Source organism: Camellia sinensis, chromosome 14 (assembly GCF_055761805.1).
Source record: "Camellia sinensis isolate YWXY chromosome 14, ASM5576180v1, whole genome shotgun sequence".
Lineage (NCBI taxonomy): Eukaryota > Viridiplantae > Streptophyta > Magnoliopsida > Ericales > Theaceae > Camellia > Camellia sinensis.
In genome coordinates, this window is record NC_138974.1 from 68,889,981 (window position 1) to 68,912,375 (window position 22,395).

The following is a 22,395-nucleotide window of genomic DNA, read 5'->3' on the forward strand; positions in this document are numbered from 1 at the left end:
TTAGCCCAAAAATCCAATACTTCGTATGATGAGGGAACAACCTATCACTGTTAAGAACTGAACCCACTAGAAAAAAAGACAGATTAAGGGTGAAAAAAATTCAACCAAACCCATCAATGGTAGTTTTTAACAAACCAGTTCGGATGGATCCGGTCTTAAATTAGAGATGACGCCTGAGCGAAGGATGTAGAAGGTTTGAGAAGTTAAAGGTGGGTACCTTTCTTATATTTTACTTAATTATTATAGTGGGACCATGTTCACAGAAGAGCAATGAATGTACCAGAAATCCTCTCATTTTTTTTTCTTTTTTTTTAGCATATCCACCATTGATCTTCCCATTCCATCCTTCCTGTCAGGCACCAGAACCATCTTCTCATAGCTATAAATATGTCCCTCACTCTTTTTCACTCTCACCATCATCACATTGTTCTAAGCTCTCTTGCAATCTCTTTTTCTTGTGCATAAAAAAACACTTTCCATTCTTTTTTTTCTTTCTGTTTTGAATTACTCCCATAATCTTCAAAACATGTCTCTCATTCCAACCTTTTTTGGTTCCCGACGAACCAACGTCATGGACCCATTCTCCCTCGACATTTGGGACGCTTTAGACGGCCTTTTCAACTTCTCCACTTCTGCTCGCGAAACCTCTCAATTCGCGAATGCGCTGATTGATTGGAAGGAGACCCCGGAAGGTCACGTCTTTAAAGTTGACCTTCCGGGACAGAAGAAAGAGGAGGTGAAGGTGGAGGTGGAAGAGGGGAGGATTCCAGATAAGCGGGGAGAGGAAGAAGGAGCAGGAGGAGAAGAACGACAAGTGGCACCGGATTGAGCGGAGCAGCGGGAAGTTCCTAAGGAGGAGAAGGTGAAGGCTAGCATGGAGAATGGCGTGCTGACTGTTACTGTGCCTAAGGTGGAGGAGAAGAAGCCTGAGGTTAAGTCCATTGACATCTCTGGCTAAAGACTAACATGGTCTTCTTTTTCCATGCTTTGTTTTTACTGTATTTTTATTAAATAAAAAATTGTTGTGTTGGAGAATGGTCTGTAATAGCTATAGAAGATGGTGTGAACTTTGTTACTCGCTTTGCTTTGAATAAATAAAAACGTTTTTACTTTCATATTGTTTATTACTGGACACCATTTTAAATATTGGTCAATATCAAATAATATCTAAAAATCTAAAATTTCAAACAGGATATATTTGTTAATTTTTACAATCCTGATTATGGTTACCATTTTGTTAATTAAGGAGTCTGAAATATGTATAAATATTTTGCCTAAGGTTAACTACTCGTAGACCCTATTTGGTAGGGTTTATTTTTAACTTATTTTAACTTTTAGTTTAATTTAAATTATTTTGACATGTTTGGTTCAGCTTAACAATACAGTTTGTAATTTTTTGTAAGTTAAAAATCAATTTATTCTTTGAGTGGGGGATTGAGTGGGGAAGGAGAAACTTAATTTATAAGTCAAAAATCAGCTTATGTTCACAGCTATAAGCTATAAGCTGTTAGGTTATAAGTTATAATCATTTTCCCACAGTTCTACCAAACGGGGCCATAGTCATAGTAATGAGAATTATTAGAGTGCTACCATCTCATTTGGGATTAATGAATTTTCAAAAAAGTGTTGTTATTAGAAGCTACCAAAATTCTTTAGACCCCAACCCTAAATCTTAAATTTTAATAATATTTTTTTGGGCACCCCACTTATTACCAAGTCTACCCATATTCATAATATTTTCACAATGAAATGCACACCTACCTGAATCCATTCCAACATTAACCTTAGCCCAAATCCACAAGTAAATGCACGCAATTCACACCCCCAACCACACCCACTCTCTGCCTCCCTCTCTTCTCTCTCTCTCTCTCTCCTCATCAGTGATGTCTCTTCTCTCTCTTTTCTCTCTCTCTCTCTCAAAACCTCTTTTGTTCAGATGAGAAAGTGAAGATTGTTCTCTCTTCTCTCTCTTTTCTCTCTCTCTCTCAAAACCCTAGCTTTTTCTCTCTCTTCTCTCTCTAACATTAACCACATCTAAAAAGTGGTTCCTGAAAACACAATGCATTTACTTGTGGGGTTGGTGTTCTTCGTCGATTGGGATTTCGGCGACATGGGTCTCTTTGGAATTTGCCATTGATTGGGAAATTCAAATGAGAAAGTGAAGATTGATGCGAATTGTAGGAATAGAAAACAATATATATATATATGGAAAACTAATCTCTATAATATTTCCATAATATTTTCAGAATAGAAAACTAATCTTCATATTTTCACAATGAAATGCGCACCTACCCAATTTATTCACCACTGTGTAGCCGAAAAAATATATTTTGTTCAGAACTGTTTTGTCGAACAATAATGATCCTGTCAGCACTATATGTCCGAACAAAATTTGTTCATCACTGTGTAACTTGAATCCATTCCAATTCACAACTTAAAATAACATGAATTAAATCCATTCAAAATACATGACTTAAATCCATTCCAATTCACTCTTTTCCATTCTAAGTTAGTTTAACAAAGAAAATTACATAACTGACTATCTGCATTAATGTTTGGAACCTATGTATTGAATGAAAGGATTATGTTCAGTACTGTATTACCAAACACAATTCTAACAGTCCGCAAACCAGTACCGAACAGCTCGAACGAAACAAAAACGATCGAGAATGTTAATACAAGACAGATAAACAACCGAGAATGTTGTCCTCGTCCTCCATTGCTCTACACAATGAAATAAGTGATGAAGTATACATTATACTTGAAGCAAAACTTTCAAGTTCAATAGCGTTGATGATGGTGATGGTGATAAAGATGACACATTCAGGATTTAAGATGATTATGAAAAATAATAGATTTAGGGTTTATGTTAGTTGGTTATAAAAAGTAATAGGTTTAGGGTTTACAAACATGGAATACGTATAGTTGGAGTTGGAGTTGGAGGTGAGGGTGGGGGTAGGTATCCAATATTATAGACTATTAGTTCTTATTGATAGGTGGGTGTTCCATTTAATAATGTCTTTTAATGTAATTTTACTTTAGAATATTATTGTAATAAAAAAAATTATAAAATGAAGGTCCAAAGAATTTTGACAAGTACTAATAGCAGCACTCTTTTCAAAATCATGGGAATTATTTTAGTTCATTGTAAAAGGCTCATCGGTGCAAGTTTTGAGAACCATAGGCCCGAAATAGGTTTGAAAATTTTCGATTGAGTAGTAAAAATTGTTCCAGAATTAATGAATCACAAGCCCCGCCAACAAAAGGAATGACAATTGGGCCGGCAGGCTCGGGTTTGTGAGCGACTGTATGGATAAATTAGTCTAAAAAAAACTATAAATATGTGATATGTTGCCTTTATCAATTAAAATTTTAAAAATTAGGCTTGGTTTGAGAAGTGGGTTAATTTTTTGACTTTTTGAGTTTTTTAGCTTTTTGAGTTTTTTGACTATCTTAGCCTGGGGTTAAAAAGTCTAATTTGTGAAAGGCTTTTGACTTTTTTGACTTTTTTAATTTTTTTGTGAAAGAAAGAATGCAATGATTATGAGTTTGATGTAATATTTTGTCTTATTGGGACTAAAAAGTCTATTTTATTTTTTTGTGACTATTTTAGCCCTAAACTCACCCAAACTCACTTTCCAAACAATGGCTTAAGGACTTTCTGAGTTAAAAATGGGTAAGATGTCTTTTCTCCATTACAAAATTATAGAGGCCTGTTTGTTTTGGGGTGTGGAGGGTAGGATGGGATTAGAAGGGAGATGGGCTTATTTAGTGTTGCGTTTATTTGTAGAGTTAGAGAAGGGATTAGGATGGAGGAGGGGATTAAGTTGGAGGTTGAAAGGGGGATTGGGATAGAGGAGGTGGAGGTGGTATTAGAAAAATGGGAGCTTTTTTAATAAATCCTTTTTTTAAGAGATTTATTCCATCCAACCCATATTCTTTTTGACTATTCCATTAGGTCCTATTTGAGGTAAGAAGACCAAAATACTATTTTCATCTATTTATGTTCCATTTAGTGCACATTATTTTCTTATGTTTCAATAAGTCCTATGGGTGACATAATTACCAAAGTACCCCTAATGTGAATGTTCACATCATCAATGTGAATATTCACACCGTCAATGTGAATGTTCCTATTTGAGGTAAGAAGACTAAAATATCCTTTTCATCTACTTATGTTTCATTTAGTCCACATTATTTTCTTATGTTTCAATAAGTCATATGGGTGGCATAATTACCAAAATACCCCTAATGTGAATGTTCACATCCTATGGGTGACATAATTACCAAAATACCCCTAATGTGAATGTTCACATCGTCAATGTGAATGTTCACACCGTCAATGTGAATGTTCCTATTTGAGGTAAGAAGACCAAAATACTCTTTTCATCTACTTATGTTCTATTTAGTCCACATTATTTTCTTATGTTTCAATAAGTCCTATAGGTGACATAATTACCAAAATACCCCTAATGTGAATGTTCACATCCTATGGGTGACATAATTACCAAAATATCCCTAATGTGAATGTTCACATCGTCAATGTGAATGTTCACACCGTCAATGTGAATGTTCCTATTTGAGGTAAGAAGACCAAAATAATCTTTTCATCTACTTATGTTCTATTTAGTCCACATTATTTTCTTATGTTTCAATAAGTCCTATAGGTGACATAATTACCAAAATACCCCTAATGTGAATGTTCACATCCTATGGGTGACATAATTACCAAAATACCACTAATGTGAATGTTCACATCGTCAATGTGAATGTTCACACCGTCAATGTGAATGCTCCTATTCGAGGTAAGAAGACCGAAATACCCTTTTCATCTACTTATGTTCCATTTAGTCCACATTATTTTCTTATGTTTCAATAAGTCCTATAGGTGACATAATTACCAAAATACCCCTAATGTAAATGTTCACATCCTATGGATGACATAATTACCAAAATATCCCTAATGTGAATGTTCACATCATCAATGTAAATGTTCACACCGTCAATGTGAATGTTCACACCGTCAATGTGAATGTTCCTATTTGAGGTAAGAAGACCAAAATACCATTTTTATCTACTTATGTTCCATTTAGTCCACATTATTTTCTTATGTTTCAATAAGTCCTATGAGTGACATAATTACCAAAAATACCCCTAATGTGAATGTTCACATCGACAATGTGAATGTTCAGACTGTCAATGTAAATGTTCATATCATCAATGTGTAGGGCCTCGGCCCAGCCCGGGCCGGGGCCAACCCATGTAAAGCCTCGTGGGTGCTTGCCAAAATTCGAGCCGGGCCGGACCGGTCTACGGGCCAAAAAATTAGGCCTAGGCCTAGCCCTGGCATAAAGGTATTCAAGTTTTGGGTGCCCCGGTGGGTCAAGCCAAAGGGCTTGGGCTTGGGTCGGGCTTGGGTGAGCCTTGTCATTTTTTTTAATTCTTTTTAATTTTTTCTTCCAAAATTTTATTATTTTTCACAAAAAAGACACCGGGCCTCTGGCGGGCCAGGCCGGGACTCTGGCCGAGCCTTAAATGGGCCTTATGCGGGCCGAGATTCAAAGTGATGGCCCAGGTCCTAGCCCAAGTTCTCAGGCTAGGCTCGGGCCCGGGCCCAAACGAGCTTGCCTCGGGCCGCGGGCCAATTTTACACTCCTATCAATGTGAATATTAACATGTCAGGCCGCGGGCCAATTTTACACTCCTATCAATGTGAATATTAACATGTCAATGTGAATATTCACATTGTCAACAGGTCGAACCCGCTCCGGGCCGCAGGCCAATTTTACACTCCTATCAATGTTAATGTTAACATGTCAATGTGAATATTCACATTGTAAACGGGCCGGGCCGGGCCTACGGGCAGGTTTCGGGCCGCGGGTCAATTTTACACTCCTATCAACGTGAATGTTAATATGTTAATGTGAATATTCACATTGTCAACAGGCCAGGCCGGACCTGCCCCGGGCAGCCTACGGGCCGCGGGCGGGTTTCGGGCCGCCCACGGGCCACGGACCAATTTTACATTTCTATCAATGTGAATGTTAACATGACAATGTGAATATTCACATTGTCAACGAACGGGGCTCGCCCCGGCCCAGGGGGGAGCTTCGGACCACCCACGGGCCATGGGTCAATTTTACATTCTTACCAATGTGAATATCAAAATATGAATATTTACAGCCCGCCCCGCCCTGGGCAACGGGCGGGCTTCGGGCCACCCACGGGCCGTGGGCCAATTTTACATTCCTATTAATGTAAATGTTAACATGTCAATGTAAATATTCACATTGTAAACGGGCCGGGCCGGGTCTGCAGGCAGGTTTTGGGCCGCCCACGAGCCGCGGGCCAATTTTACACTCCTATCAATGTGAATGTTAACATGTCAATGTAAATATTCACATTGTAAACGGGCCGGGCCCGCGGGTGGGTTTCGGGCCGCCTACGAGCCGCAGGTCAATTTTACACTCCTATCAATGTGAATGTTAACATGTCAATGTAAATATTCACATTGTAAACGGGCCGGGCCCGCGGGTGGGTTTCGGGCCGCCTACGAGCCGCAGGTCAATTTTACACTCCTATCAACGTGAATGTTAATATATTAATGTGAATATTCACATTGTCAACGGGCCAGGTCGGGCCTGCCCCGGGCAGCCCACGGGCCGCAGGCCAATTTTACACTTCTATCAATGTGAATGTTAACATGTCAATGTGAATATTCATATTATCAACGGACCGGCCCGCCCCGGCTCGAGGGCGAGCTTCGGATCGCCCACGGGCCACGGGCCAATTTTACATTCTTACCAGTGTGAATGTTAAAATATGAATATTTACAGCCCGCCCCGCCCCGGGCAACGGCGGGCTTCGGGCCACCCAGGGGTCGCGGACCAATTTTACATTCCTATCAATGTGAATATTAAATGTCAATGTGAATATTCACAGTGTAAACGGGTCGGGCCGGGCCCACGGGCGGGTTTCGGGCTGCCTACGGGCCGCGGGTCAATTTTACACTCTTATCAACGTGAATGTTAATATGTTAATGTGAATATTCACATTGTCAACGGGTCGGGCCCGCCCCGGGCAGCCCACGGGCCACAGGTGGGATTCGGGCCGCCCACGGGCCACAAGCCAATTTTACACTTCTATCAATGTGAATGTTAACATGTCAATGTGAATGTTAACATGTTAATGTGAATATTTACATTGTCAACGGACCGGGCCCACCCCGGCTCGGGGACGATCTTCGGACCGCCCACAGGCCACAGGTCAATTTTACATTCTTACCAATGTGAATGTTAAAATATGAATATTTATATCATAAAATTGCTAACAGTTCAAAAAATATTTGTAAGGGTATCCAAATTAAATATAAGGGCATAAGAATCTAAAAAAACAGTGCAAATCAAGAAAAAAGACTTTATGGAATAAAACTATACATACATGGGATTAAATGGGTTAATAAATTTCTCCATGGACTTTTCAGGTTAAAACACTTCTAAATGGGATTTATCAATAAAAATCCCTAGAAAAATAGTAAGGGGACTAGAAATTTTTTATTTTTTTATTTTTTACATGTTGGGCTTTTTTTTTAATATTAATGTTTAATTTTTTGTATTTTTTTATTTGTTTTATTATTTTATATAAAAAATAAAATAATATAATAATTCCTACACTAACAACTATCATCAAAACAAACACAATTTTACTTAATCCTCTTATTATCAATCCCCTCACTAACAATCCCCTCACTATTAATTCCCTCATTATAAATCATTTCCATTCTACAACTGAAAACAAACGGAACCAGAGTAACTTTGAATTAGGTCGTTAAATGAATCGACCTATTCGAACTCGATTCGTATTCAAATTGTTAAAAGTTCTTTTAAGATTAACTCATTATATAAATAAATTAAATTTAAATATAATTTTAAGTTCCTTGAGTTTTTCAAGTTAAATTTGAATAATGTGTTACTCGATTCGTTAAATTTGTATGTATTATAAATAATCAAGCAAATTTAAACTCTACTTGTATTCGACTTGTTAAAAATTTATTCGAGATCAGCTCATTATATAAATAAAGTCAATTTTAAATATAATTTTAAACTCATTAAATTATTCAATCAAGTTTGAAAAACTTACTATTAAGTACGTTTTCGGCCTTCTTAACTAAATTTCTCTTTACTTAGGATTATTTTGAAAAGATAGTTAAAAATTATCTTTTAATTTTTAATTTATTTTGACTTGCATTATTTCTCATATTTTTTATATATTTTTTAAAAAAAATTTAAAAAAAAATTAAAAAATTAACTTTTAACTATTTTTTCAAAATAACTCTTAATTGTGAAGAAAGAGATCCGTACAAAATGAGATGGAAAAAGCATTATGCTGACGGAAGAAGGGCAAATTATTCTCTTTCTTAAAGCAAGACAGAAGGAGCAATTGTGTGAGAGAGAGAGAGAGAGAGAGAGAGAAAAGTAAAAGACGTTTAAAAAACAAACAATAAATTATGCTATTAAAGGATTGTTAAGCGAATATGTTAAAAAAAAATTAGAAATTAGAAAATAAATTCTGAAAAACAAAAACAAAGAATGTTGACTACATACAAAAGGCTTATTTTGACAACTAAATTAAAAGCCAATTTTTTTTTTTTTTTTGACTTTTTAAAATTATATAATCTCTCTATTTTTTTTTTTTTTTTTTTTGTATGCTTTTATAAAAATCAAAAAAAAATTTAAAAATTAACTTTTAACTTATTTTCCAAAAATACGTTAAAGGAGTAAGTTAGACAAAAAAAAAGGGTTCCCTCAGTTATTGCTAACACATTTCATCACTGTCAGATATGGCTACAATAACAGCAACAACAACCAAAAAAAAAAAAATCCACAATTAAGCTTGAAGCTCCTCATAGACACTAACTCCAACAAGGTTCTCTTTGCCGAGGTCGGAAAGGACTTCGTCAACTTCCTCTTCGGCATCCTCGAGCTTTCCCTAGGTTCTTTCTTGGCACTTCTTCTAACCAAGCACAACGATACAGGTGCTACATTTGGGTCCTTAAGCAGAGTCTACCAGAGTGTCCAAAAGTTTGACAAGGGCTATCTACAACCAAACCAGACCAAGGACACCCTCTTGAGATACAAGATTAGTGCTTCTAACGCTGCCCAAACCCCTCTGTTGAAGCAAAATATTTGGCAATAAACCAGACCGAAGTCAGTCAGAGTTAGATATTTGGCATGCCTCCAACAACAGCAATAGTTACTGTTAGAATAACTGTATAGAGAAAGGGAAAGAATAAATTATGTATATATTGATGTATTGAATGTTGTATATTACAAATGATGAGGGGCTCCTTATATAGGAGAAGTTTACAAACAAAAGGATGCACTGCACTATCTGCACTATCTTAAAGCAACCGAAAGCAGCATTATCATTACCTAACATTATTAAGGCATTAAAGCTAAAGCTAACATCATTACAAGCGCAGGCACTAATATATACTAATAGTAGAATATACTAACAGCCCCCCTCAAACTCAAGAAGGATAAGCACAAATTAACTAGAGTTTGGAGAGAGTAACAAAACAAGAAAATAAATTGAAAAATAAAATAGGATAGGAGACACTATATGGTCGTGTCAGAATCGTTGGTGAAGACACTGTATGGTCGTGTCAGACCGTTGTAGGAGCAAACCGGAATCTGTCACGACCCAAACCCGCCCCGAGAAGGTTGGCATCGTAACCGGCCAGTAATTCTATATTACCATAGGCCTTTCTGTACAAAACATACATAACCGGGGCTTGCGGAAGCGAAAACAAAACACTAATAGTCCAAAGAGCTGTGCATTAATATGAACATACATTACATGCCAAAAATGTTAATTTACCCACTACATTACATCACATATAATCAAAACTCATGTACAAAACAAAACATAGGTTCACGCCACATGTACAACCAAAACTAAGCTTCCTAACGACCTTCTAGGCCTAGCCCCAACTCGGAGGCACCAAAACACCAGGTAGGCTTCAAAACGGCGGCTCGGCTCAAACTCCGCCTAGGCTTGACTTCTAGAGTGCTCACCTATAAATACATATATACAAACAATGAGCTAAAGCTCAGCAAGTAACAGTAAAGTAAAGGGGTAGTGAACGAATTCCACATTTCATATATCCATAAAATAAATCATTCATAAACATAATCATCTCATATCAGAACATGCATAATGGCATACTCCATAGAACATAACATTTGTCGTCCAACGACTAGAGTAACCGGTCCCAGACACCGATTAAACACATACCAAGATCTCGTAAACTGGTCCACTTAGGACTATCTATGGATGCCATACTAGATTCGCAAACTGGACATTCGTTCATAGAAAACATTATCATTTCAAAACCATAGCATAATATAGCACGTTTAAACATAGATCATACTAACATATCTTTACAGAAATGTTACTCACAGTGGGTTTCCAAAACCGGTTGCACGGTCTTCGCCTCCTGACCTGCAATTATTAACATTAAAACACATTATCATAAAAGCAAGTGTTCATGCCATACTATCCTTTCTTTACTCTATTTCATGATTATGAGATACTAAATGATGCAAATGACATGTGAAAATCATGTAATTCAACTTCTCAAAATTTCCTAAAATAAGTCCCCCGCTCGAGTGCCACTTTGTCCGCTCGAGCGGACTGCACAATTTTCCAAAACTGCTGGAAGGCCGATTTTCACGCTCGAGCGGGAATCCCTCCGCTCGAGCGGACCACGCAAAAATCTGAAATTCTGGACTCTTCTCAAGCTTCAATTTCTCCTTTGCCAAAACAACTTCAAGGTGATGAAACCCAAGTCCCAAAACACTTGAAAACCACTTGATTTAGACCTTACAACTTCTCAACAAAACCCACATGCATCATGTGCAAGATCAAACCATGAATTGAGGTGAAGAATCATAACTATTCGTATAAAAGCTTCATTTCTTCATATTCATGGAGGTTCTTCCTCAAGAATGCCAAATATAAACATAAATCATCAATTTATGCCATACATGATCAAATTAAACATATTTATTCTTCAATCCACTTATTTACCATGAGGTCATGCATGAATCAACCTTATTTCAAGAAATTAGAGAGGAATTCTTACCTTGATTGTTTAAATGAAGAAGATAGCTTGATTTCCCCTTTTCTTCCCTTTCTCACGAACTCCCTCCCTCTCTCTCTCTTAGATATTTTCTTTCTTTTGTTTTGAGTCAAAACATGGTCAACATCCTTATCTATATATCATTTATAAACAATTGTGCCAAACTTTGAGCCAAACATGGCCTAACGAATCAGACGAAATTTAGTCTTCAATTTATCGTCCCAAATGGCTCTAAAAATTCTTGGTATCACATAGGCGTGCTCAATTTCGTTTTCTGAACCCATTACGGTCATCAATTTCAGTCCCAAAGTTCTCATCTTAACAGATATTTTTCTAATTCAAACAGATATTCTTCAATTAATTCGCATAAACACATAATTATTTACTAATAAATATGACGCATGTCTTGGGGTCATTACAGAATCAATGTCGGGACAGTTTACGGGGTCATATCGGACCGATGTAGAAGCTAACTGGAATCAATGTCGTGACAGTTTACGGGGTCAGACCGGACCGATGTAAAAGATTGTGGTGGTGCACGAAGGGGGCGACTTAGGGAGTGCGCCATGGGGTGACTTGGGTGGTTCCCATGGTATATAACCAAGCTCATCAGCTTGGGTGGTTCACATGGTGTGTAACCATGCTCACCATGATATATGTATAACCCCCCCTCAAACTCAAATAGGTGTGAAGATAGAAACCTATTTGAGGTTGAAACAAATGAATTGATAAAGTTGAGCAAAACAACTCAACACAGAGTGAAGATGTTAAAAAAAAATGATAGAAAGGGTTTTTTTTTTATTTTCTTTTGTTATTTGTTTGTATTTTTTTTTTTTGGTGGTGTAGAACGGTGAGCGGGTGGATCTCCGATAGGAATAAAAATGAGAGTGTTGTGCAAATTTGGATGACATGTATGACACAAGACTGAGCAAAAAAGCAGTTGGTGTGAATGGTTGATTTGTTTTGGGTTTTTTTTTTTTTTTTTTGGTGTTTAGTGTTCGGGTAAGAGATTATAGTAAAACATATATATATAAATAATAAAATAAAGGTGAGGGCGTGCTTGACTGAGGGGGGTGAGTGGGAACAGAGGAGAATAAATATATATATATATATATATATATATATATATATATATAAAGAAAAATAAATAATAACGTAATGGAAATAAAAGAGAGAGAGAGAGAGAGAGAGAGAGAGAGAGTGTGTGGAGTGTGGTGTGGGTAGAGAATAAAGAAAAGAAAAGAAAAGAAAAGAAAGGGGAGTTGTGGAAAGAAAAGTTTAAAAGAAATGATGGGAAAGAAAAATAAGGAGTTATTTGGGATGTCCTAAATAAGTGTACTTTTTATCTTTTTAGATTAAAAAATTGAGAAAGAAAATATGGATGTTTTGGTTAACTTTTTGACTTTTTATGGAAAAATGTGTAATAAAAAATTGTAAAAATTGATTTGTGGGGAAAAATTAGGATTGAGAGTTGTGCAGCTGTAATTGTTGACTTTTGGTGAATAGTTTTAACTTTTTAACTTTTTGAGTAACTTTTTAACTTTTTGACTTTTTTGTAATATGCCAAACTTGGCCTAAATGTGGGTATTTAAAAGAGTGTAAAAGTAGTTTGGAGAAAATAAATAAAAATAATTGATTTTGAAATCAAACGTGATAGGAGGAGAGAGAGGGACAAGCCCATGTGATAAAGTGGAGAGTGAGCTGGGTATTCATATGCAGATGAGCATGTTTTGTGCTAGTGGAACTGGTTTTGATATATGGAGGTAGTGGAGAATTATTTTATTGGAGAGGGGAAAGAAGTGGGAATAAAGAGAATAAAAAAAAATGGTGAACATGATGAGGCACTGATCTGGACAAAGAGATACACACATGGGCAGCTCTTGAGGCTGCGTTAAAAATTGGAGTAGTGGGGAACAGAAACAGTGTGCAACGCACTATGCACCATCCCACTTCACACTTCATATGTCCGACGAGGCAAAGAGGAAGCGATAGGGATGCGTTCCCGGACTACTTCACCGCGCTGGTGAGATCAAAAATAGAGGAGGGGAAGTGTCCGGTGTTGTACTATGTGGTCTGTCTAGCAGGGGCTTGAGAAGCCATGTGTGGAGCTGCCGGAGCAGCAGATCTTGGCTGTTGGTTGAAGTTCCCATAAAAATTAGCACTTGGCTGTGCAGGTTGAGAACTTGGAGCCGGAAAAGTTGTCGGCTGTGCAGGTTGAGAACTTGGAGCTGGAAAAGTTGTCGGCTGTCCAAGTTGACCAGTGTGAGCCTGAAAACTTGTCATTGGTGCATGGCGAAGGTGAGGGAGGCTTGTGATCAAGCACTTGGTAGCAAACGAATGCACCAAGATGGTGGTAGTGAATCGAACGGAGGAGAGAGTGGCTGTCATCCGTGAGGAGTGAAGGTATGTGTAAAAAAAAAAAAAAATTCCAGCGAGCAGCGAAGGCAAGGTTGCCGACCGGCTGCCCGCCGGTGAGAAAGAAATACAAGCCTAAATCTTATAGCTCTGATACCATGTTAGAATAACTGTATAGAGAAAGGGAGATCTCATGGTGGAAGGGTATGTTAAAGGAGGGGTGACTTACATGGTGATGGATGATCTCATGGTGAAACCTATGTCCTCCATTTCTAGTATTGTTCTTCTTAACAATCTTGAGATCAAAGACATTAGTTGTTTCCAAGAGAAGACTGTGAAGGTTGACATGGACAAGGTATGGTTAACATCTCCTTTTAACTTGTTTTAAGTTTCCAAACATACGTAGAAAAGTATTTAGAATTTGAAACATATGAATTAGATTCATCACAAGTGTGAAGCACACCATATCAAGTTTAAATTTGCATCGCATATTCAAATTTTGGATTTTTTGGGGGGGGGGGAACATAACATTTTTGTCTAAATTTTGAATTTAATCGAGTTAATTTGTGATGGAAATAATTTAAAATGTTCTTTTTGAACATAAAACTTAACCAGAAAGATGAAAAATGAACATTTTTGTATTAATTATGAACACAATTATGAGTGTTTTGACTTTAAATGAAATAAAACGACCATCAAAAGATCACATCATTCTCTACGAAATTTTTACAATATTACAAACATTTCTGATTGATTAAAAACTTTTTGAATTCTATTGTTGTTTGGTTAGGGTTTGAAGTTGTTCATGAAGGCTTTCTTTAAGTCTACTACAGTCAAGGTTCTGAAAAGCGGTTGCGGTCGCCGTAACGGTGGCAGTGGCGCGGTTACAGTTGCGGGGTGTAAAGGCCGTAGTGTAACGGTTGTGATAACTGGAACCGTGAATTTTTTTATTTTTCGCACAATTTGAAAAAAACTTACCGATACACATATTTTTTTTCCATGATCATATTTATTGGGTTAAAAATAAATATTGATCAATTTTTATAAATTTTTAACTATGATCTAATATATTTCATATTTTTAAATCACTATAAATTGAGTTTTTTACATTTTATTTTAATAATTAATAATTTTATGTTATACAAAAAATCAATCACTAACTATTATATATATAAGATAAACAATGATAAAAGTAAGAGAATAAATAAGAGCCTAAATATATATATATATATATATATATATACATATTTTAACCAAGCTAAATAGATAATGACCACACTTATTATTATTATTATTTTCAAATAATATATATATAGACACACACAAACAAAATGGTTGAGTGATAGCAGCTGAATAGAATAGCATAGGCCTTACAACTTCAACAAATCAATAACATGTTCTTCATCTTCTCTCTTTTCTCTCTCTATCTCTTACTGCTCTATTTTCTCTCTTTATCTTCCCTCTTCTCTCTATCCCTCTTCCCCCATTTTTAACTTTTTTTTGTGTGTTTTTTCGAAAGAAACAGTTTGGAACCGTTACGTAACGATGCATAACAAGCCGTTACGGCTGTTACGGCGCCGTTACGACCGCTACAGCAGCCGCTACGGCCGACACACCTGTGAATCTCAATCACACTACAAAAGCGGCCGTAACGGGTGGCGGTAACCGCCAAAACCGTTACGTAACGGCGTTACGTAACGGTTGCGGCCGCTTTTTAAAACCTTGACTATAGTCCTCATAGACGTGTTCCTCCCAATAACGTCAATATGAACAAAGCCCAGGGATCCAGTCAACATCAACGATACTTTAGTCCTTGATTTAGGTTGCTATTATAATTAAGAAAAAAAAAATTTGAAGTTAGTAATTTTAGGGTCAGTCCATCTTAATGAGTATGGCAAAAGCCAATTTTAGATGTCAGTGCCTTTGAATGTGTTCTTTTTTTTATCTTTTGTCGCTGGATTGTGAAGGGACTGTGTATTTGACTTAAAAACTCCCACTTCCTATTCTCCTTTCTCTTCTGATCTTTTTGGTTCTGTAAATTCAGCTTCTTACTTCTTACTATATGACTTTTCATTTGGTCCACTGATACCAGAATAAGCAAAATAACACTAGAAAATTGAATATACCATACTTTACTTTCATAGATAATCAATCATCTAGTTTTTGTTCAGCAGAGAAACTACTTAAGATCATCAGCACTAAATTTATCCTCTGATTTTAATCTAATAACTAGCAAATCATACAAGGCATTTGTATACAAACATCATGAACAGGATTATTTTTTCCGCATTAGTTTTTATTTCTATTGATTGATTTACTTGTAGGGAATCATATATTTTCCCTAACAACTGGTATCAGAGCTTACGGTTTATTTGAGTTTATTTATTTGTGTAAATCAATGGAGGGGAATGTGGGTCGTATGTCTAGCTTCAATGGAAGCAATTAGGTAACTTAGAAAACTAAAATGACGGACCTATTATTTTGTAAAGATTTGTATGGGCCTATTGAGGGTGATAGTGGCAAACCTGAGGATATGAAAGATGATGAATGGAAGAGGCTTAATTGAAAAGCCGTTGGTGTTATCCGTCAATGGATTGATGACAGTGTGTTTCATCATGTTGCTACTGAAACTTCAGCACATGATTTATGAAAAAATTTGAGAGTCTTTATGATAGAAAATCAGCCACAAATAAAGCTTTTCTATTTCGTAAGTTGGTTAATTTAAAATATAAAGAGGGCAGCCCTATTCCGGAACATCTGAATGAAATAAAGAGTATTGTTAACCGACTTGCTTCTATGAAAATTATTTTTGATGATGAGTTGCAGGCTTTGATGCTACTTAGTTCCTTACCCGAAAGTTGGGAGACTTTGGTTGTGACAGTTAGTAATTCGGCACCTGATGAAGTTGTCACAATGGGCCAAGTCACTAGTAGTTTGTTGAATGAAGAAAATAGAAGAAAATCAGCGGGTTCCTCTCATTCGAAAGCATTTGTTGTGAGAAGCCGAAGCAAAACAAGGGGGAGGAGTAAGACTCCTCATGGTCGTGATCAAAGCCGTGCCAAATCAAAAGATGATTCTTTTTCAAAGAAAGACATTGAGCGCCATTATTGCCATGAGAAAGGGCACATGAAGCGAGAATGCCGAAAGCTCAAGAACAAAAAGAAAAAGCGTGACAAAAGTGTGGATAATAAGCAAGAAGACACAACGGCAGTTACTACCGATGATCTCATGGTCGTTTGTGAAGATAATTGTATCAATTTTGTGGGCCAAGAGAGCAATTGAGTGATTGATTCCGGTGCTTCTTTTCATATGACTTCTCGAGTTGATTTCTTTACTACCTACACCGAAGGAGATTATGGTTTTGTTCGAATGGGTAATGAAGGTTTGTCCAAGATTATTGGCATGGGTGATGTTGTTTGGAAACAAATTTGGGCTGCAAGTTGTTGCTTAAAGATGTGAGGCATGTTCCCGACATTCACCTCAATTTAATCTCTACTGGGAAGCTAGATGATGAAGGCTTCAACAACAAATTTGGTGATGGAATATGGAAGCTCACAAAGGGTTCTTTGGTGGTGGCTAAGTGCAAGAAGACTCATACACTTTATTCGATGCAAGGAAAAATTTGTAAAGGTGTTGTCAATGCACTTCAAGATGATATTTCTACCGAATTATGGCACAAGCGGCTTGGCCATATGAGTGAAAAGGGGATGCAAGTTTTGTTCAAGAAAGAGCTTCTACCCGGTTTGAAAGGTACACATCTTAAAACTTGTGTTCATTGTTTGGCAGGTAAACAACATAGAGTTTCTTTTCATAAAAATGTTGCCTCTAGAAAAGAAAATGTTTTAGAGTTGATTCATTCGGATATTTGTGGTCCTTTAAAAGTTAGAACACATGGTGGTGCACTTTATTTTGTTACTTTCATTGATGATTATTCAAGGAAAGTTTGGACTTTTCTACTAAAAACTAAAGATCAAGTTCTAGAAGTATTTAAGCATTTTCAGGCCATGGTTAAAAGAGAAACAGGGCAGAAATTGAAGTGCATCCGATTAGACAATGATGGTGAATACATTGGGCCATTTGATGAGTATTGTCGCAGACAAGGTATTCAGCATCAAAAGACAGTTAAGAAGACTCCTCAACAAAATGGAGTTGCCGAGAGGATGAACCGCGCCATTGTGGAAAGAACAAGGTGTTTGCTTTCACAAGCTAAATTGCCAAGATTCTTTTGGGGTGAGGCATTGAAGACAGCGGTTGACGTGATCAATTTGTCTCCTTCCTATCCTTTGAATGGTGATGTTTCAGAAAGAGTTTGGACCGGTAAAAATATATCTTATAAGTACTTGAGAGTGTTTGGTTACCGAGCTTTTGTTCACATTCCAAAAGATGAGAGGTCCAAGCTTGATAGCAAGTCAAGACAATGTATTTTTCTTGGCTATGGGCGTAATGAATTCGGGTATAGATTGTGGGATCCGGTCGACAAGAAGGTTATTCGAAGCCGTGATGTTGTGTTTCTTGAAGATCAAACAATTGAAGACTTTGGCAAAGGTGATCAACCGAAGCCAAAAACTAGTGATCTCATTGACATGGATCCATCTCCTTCATCTTCAGTTGATGATGAAAATGGGAGAGATGTGCAGCCGCCTATTGAAGAAGAAGAGGGTGATGCTAATCCTAATGAAGTTGAGCCAGAAATTGAGGAAGAGCATCCAACTCAAGAACCGCCACCACAACTTGAGTTAAGAAAATCTACAAGGGACCAACAACCTTCAAGAAAGTATCCTCCCAATGAATTTGTGTTGATTTCTGATCAAGAGGAGCCTGAGAGCTACCAAGAAGCAATTAAGCATGCAAAGAAAGGTGATTGGAAAAAGGCCATGGAAGAGGAGATGAACTCCTTACTTGAAAATTACACCTATGACTTAGTGAAGTTCCCTAAGGGGAGGAAAATTCTGAAAAATAAGTGGGTTTTCAAATTGAAGAATGATGGCAAGAATCTGAGGTACAAGGCACGTCTTGTTGTGAAAGGCTTTAGGCAAAAGAAAGGTATTGACTTTGACGAGATTTTCTCACCGGTTGTAAAGATGTCTTCTATTCGAGTTGTACTTGGCATGACTGCAAGTATGAACCTTGAAGTTGAGCAACTTGATGTGAAGATCATATTTTTTCATGGTGATCTTGAAAAAGAAATTTATATGGAGCAACTGGAAGGTTTTGTAGAGAAAGGGAAAAAGAAATTTGTTTGCAAATTGAAAAAAAGTTTGTATGGTCTCAAGCAAGCCCCGCGGCAATGGTACAAAAAATTTGACTCTTTCATGATGAATAATAGTTTTTCTAAAACCACTTCGGACCATTATGTGTTTGTGAAAAATTTTCCGGATGGCAAATTTATTATTCTTTTGCTTTATGTTGATGACATGTTAATTGTGGGTCAAGATTCTACCATGATTAACAAGTTGAAGTTAGAGTTGAGTATATCTTTTGCTATGAAAGATTTGGGACCGGCAAAGCAAATACTTGGTATGAAAATTGAAGTTAGAGCTGATTTGGTTGTCTCAAGAAGGTTACATTGAGAAAGTTCTTGAGAGGTTCAACATGAATAAAGCAAAGCCGGTTAGTTGTCCACTTGCGGGTCACTTCAAGCTTAGTTCGAATCAATGTCCTACAAGTGAGAAAAACAAGGAAGAGATGTTGAAAGTTCCTTATGCTTCAGCAGTTGGTTCTTTGATGTATGCCATGGTTTGTACAAGGCCGGATATTGCTCACGTCATTGGTGTGATGAGTCGTTTTCTCTCTAATCCGGATAAGAACATTGGGCAGTGGTAAAATAGATTCTAAGGTATCTTCGAGGGACTTCGAAGGTGTGTTTGTGTTTTGGGAATGGTAAGCCGATGCTTGATGGGTTCACAGATTTTGACATGGCTGGTGATATTGATTCTAGAAAATCTACTTCGGGGTATTTGATGACTTTTGCAGGGGGAGCTGTGGCATGGCAATCTAAATTACAAAAAATGTGTTGCTCTCGCAACTACCGAAGCTGAATTTATTGCCATTACGGAAGCTTGCAAAGAAGTGTTATGGTTGAAAATTTTTTTGCAAGAGTTGGGTTTAAAGCAAGAAAAGTATGTGCTTTATTGTGATAATCAAAGTACTATTCACTTGAGTAAAAATTCTACTTTTCATTCGAGATCGAAACACATTGATGTGAAATACCATGGGATTCGTGATGTGTTAGATTCGAAATTGTTGCAACTCGAAAAGGTTTACACGGATGATAATATTTCGGATATGTTGACTAAGACTTTGTCGAGAGACAAACATTTGAAGTGTCGAACTTTGGCGGGTATGGTTGATATCTCCACCTAAGTCCGTAGGGGGAGAATTGTTGGGTATACCTCCTTATTAAAGTGTGGGATCCAATTGATTTTGGAAAAAGAGTTTAATTTGATTTAGTATTAATTATAATATATTTTAATTTGTGGAGATTCAATCCAATTTGAAAACAGCTAAGGTTTGATAATAAACCCTAGATTCACAATATAATTTTTTGGTGTATTGTTTTTTCCCAAGAGATAAGTACGGCAACAGCATATACTTTTTCTTGGTGAGATAGTGCTTTGGGTCTATTGATTTGTGGAGCAGAAACAAATTGATTTGGTGCATCTTTGTTTGGGTGCTTTGGTGAAGTTGATTTGGATTATTGTTTTGGATCTTGTTCAACTTTGGTTCTGAAGATTTTGGTTCATTTATTTGGTGAGGTCTTCCTTCTTGTTTATTTGTGATTATTTAGAATTCACCTGAGGGTGGTTTTGTAAGACCATTAGTGTCTCGTTTGTAATCGTTTAGAACTATTTGGTTGATAGTGGAATCGGATTTCGATCTCGTGGACGTACCTCACATTGAGGGAACTACGTAAAATTTCTTATGTTACTTTTGATTTAATTTTTTCGCATTAGTTTTTATTTCTATTGATTAATTTACTTGTAAGGAATGATATATTTTTCCTAACAATATATACACAGTACATATCATACAAAAGGATTACCTTGGAACCGCCTCGATCGTGTTGGAATTTAAAGATGTTCCAATTGCACCTTTCCAAACATCATTTTGTCTCCAAATTATCAGGTTAATGCCATCGGGAATCGCTCCACATAAATCCGCATCACCATGAAGCAATGCACAGCCATATGAAGTAACCCATCTTTTGCAGCAACAGATAACCATGTATATAGCTTTCCAAGCGATATGCGTTTGTCATTCTTTTGCTATCAGAAACTCCTTCACATTCCACAAAATTCCCTTGTCATATGGATTTGTAAACGTTGTTTCACTTTCACTTGAGGTTTTTCCCTGGACAGACAGAATAATTCAAAGACCAATTTTGGTATAGATGGTTAAACAACCTACAGAGCCACCAGAACCAAGGACGGACCGACGCCCAGACCAACAGGGGCCACGGCCGCCGCTCAAATAAAAAAAATATATATATTAACAACAATGATTCATCCCCCTTTTCCCCCCACTCCCTTTGACCCCCTCTCTCTCTCATTGATTACATTTTCTTTTTCTCTTTCTTTTTTTTCCTGCTCCTCCAATCACCACCGACCACGTGGCAAAGGGGTGAGGAGTGACCCCAAAAGGGGTCCCAAGCATTATTCATATATTAATATACATTACTTTTGATTTTAATATTATTAATAAATTATTATTGTTTAAGCAAAGATGGCCCTCTGTTGTTGCTTTTGTCATTGTCAAATGGGTCTCACATATTCATTAGATGGCTCAGATCTCTTATTTTCATAAATTAAAATATATATATATAATTAAAAATTAACTTCTTTTCCTTGATGAGAAAGAGACCGAAAGTTTAAAATGATGCCAACTTTGTTTACTTTGTCTTGAATAAATAAAAAGTTTTTACTTTCGTCTTGTTTATTACAAATTTTAGGAACCATTTTACATATCAGTCATTATTAAATAGTATCAATCTATAGTTCAAATTTTAGGAACCAAGTAGTATCAATCTACAGTTCAGCAAATATCACCGGCAAAAATTCAAAATTTGCTATGTTTTACGTTAAGTTGTTTATTACAAATTTTGGGTGTCATTTTAAATAAAGGTATCAAATTGCTGATTGTATCTAAGCGGAAATATTATTTTCGCAATCCGAACCCGTGATCACTAGGTCACTAAGGAATATCAAAAATATAAAATTTCAAATGTCAGGTGTTTGTCAATATTTATGAACCTGATTAGAGTTACCATTTTTGTTAATTATATAAGGAGTCTAAAATTTGTATAAATATGATGCCTGAGGGTTTTTTTTTTTTTTTTGTGTGTGAACATGAAATATTATGCCTAAGGTTAACTACTCATATTCATAGCAATGTGAATTATTACAGTGCCATCATCTGGAATTAATGAATAATTTTTAAAAGGAAAATGTTTGGTAACTCAAAATTTTGTGGTTCAAATGGCTCAAATCTATCAAAACGATGTCATTTTACACTCAAAATATGTCAAAACGACGTCGTTTTGAGCCATTTGAGTCACAAAATTCTGAGCTTTCAAAATCATGTGAAATATTTTAGTTCACTGTAAACGATTCATTAGTGCATGTTGTAAGAACCATAGGCCCAAAATTACCGGGCCTCTAGCCAATCGTTCAGGTGAAAATTTTTCATTAGTAAAAAGTGTTGTGATAATAATATTGAAAATTAAATACAATATAATAATTAATATAAAGATATTCTCAAAGAGGGAGAGAAAAATTCAAAAAATAAAATAAAATAAAAAATAAAAATAAAAATAAAAATAATAAAAGCTATCCGTAAATAGAGAGATTCAAATTGAAAATTCCTCCCAGTGAAACACCAAAGGGTGTAGAGGTCCATCG

The 22,395-nt window shown here is 36.5% G+C and overlaps 1 pseudogene; it reads left to right on the forward strand.

The window, feature by feature from the left end:
- Positions 1–283: 283 nt before the first annotated feature.
- LOC145806731 (17.4 kDa class I heat shock protein-like) lies at positions 284–1,127 on the forward strand (annotated as a pseudogene).
- Positions 1,128–22,395: the final 21,268 nt, after the last annotated feature.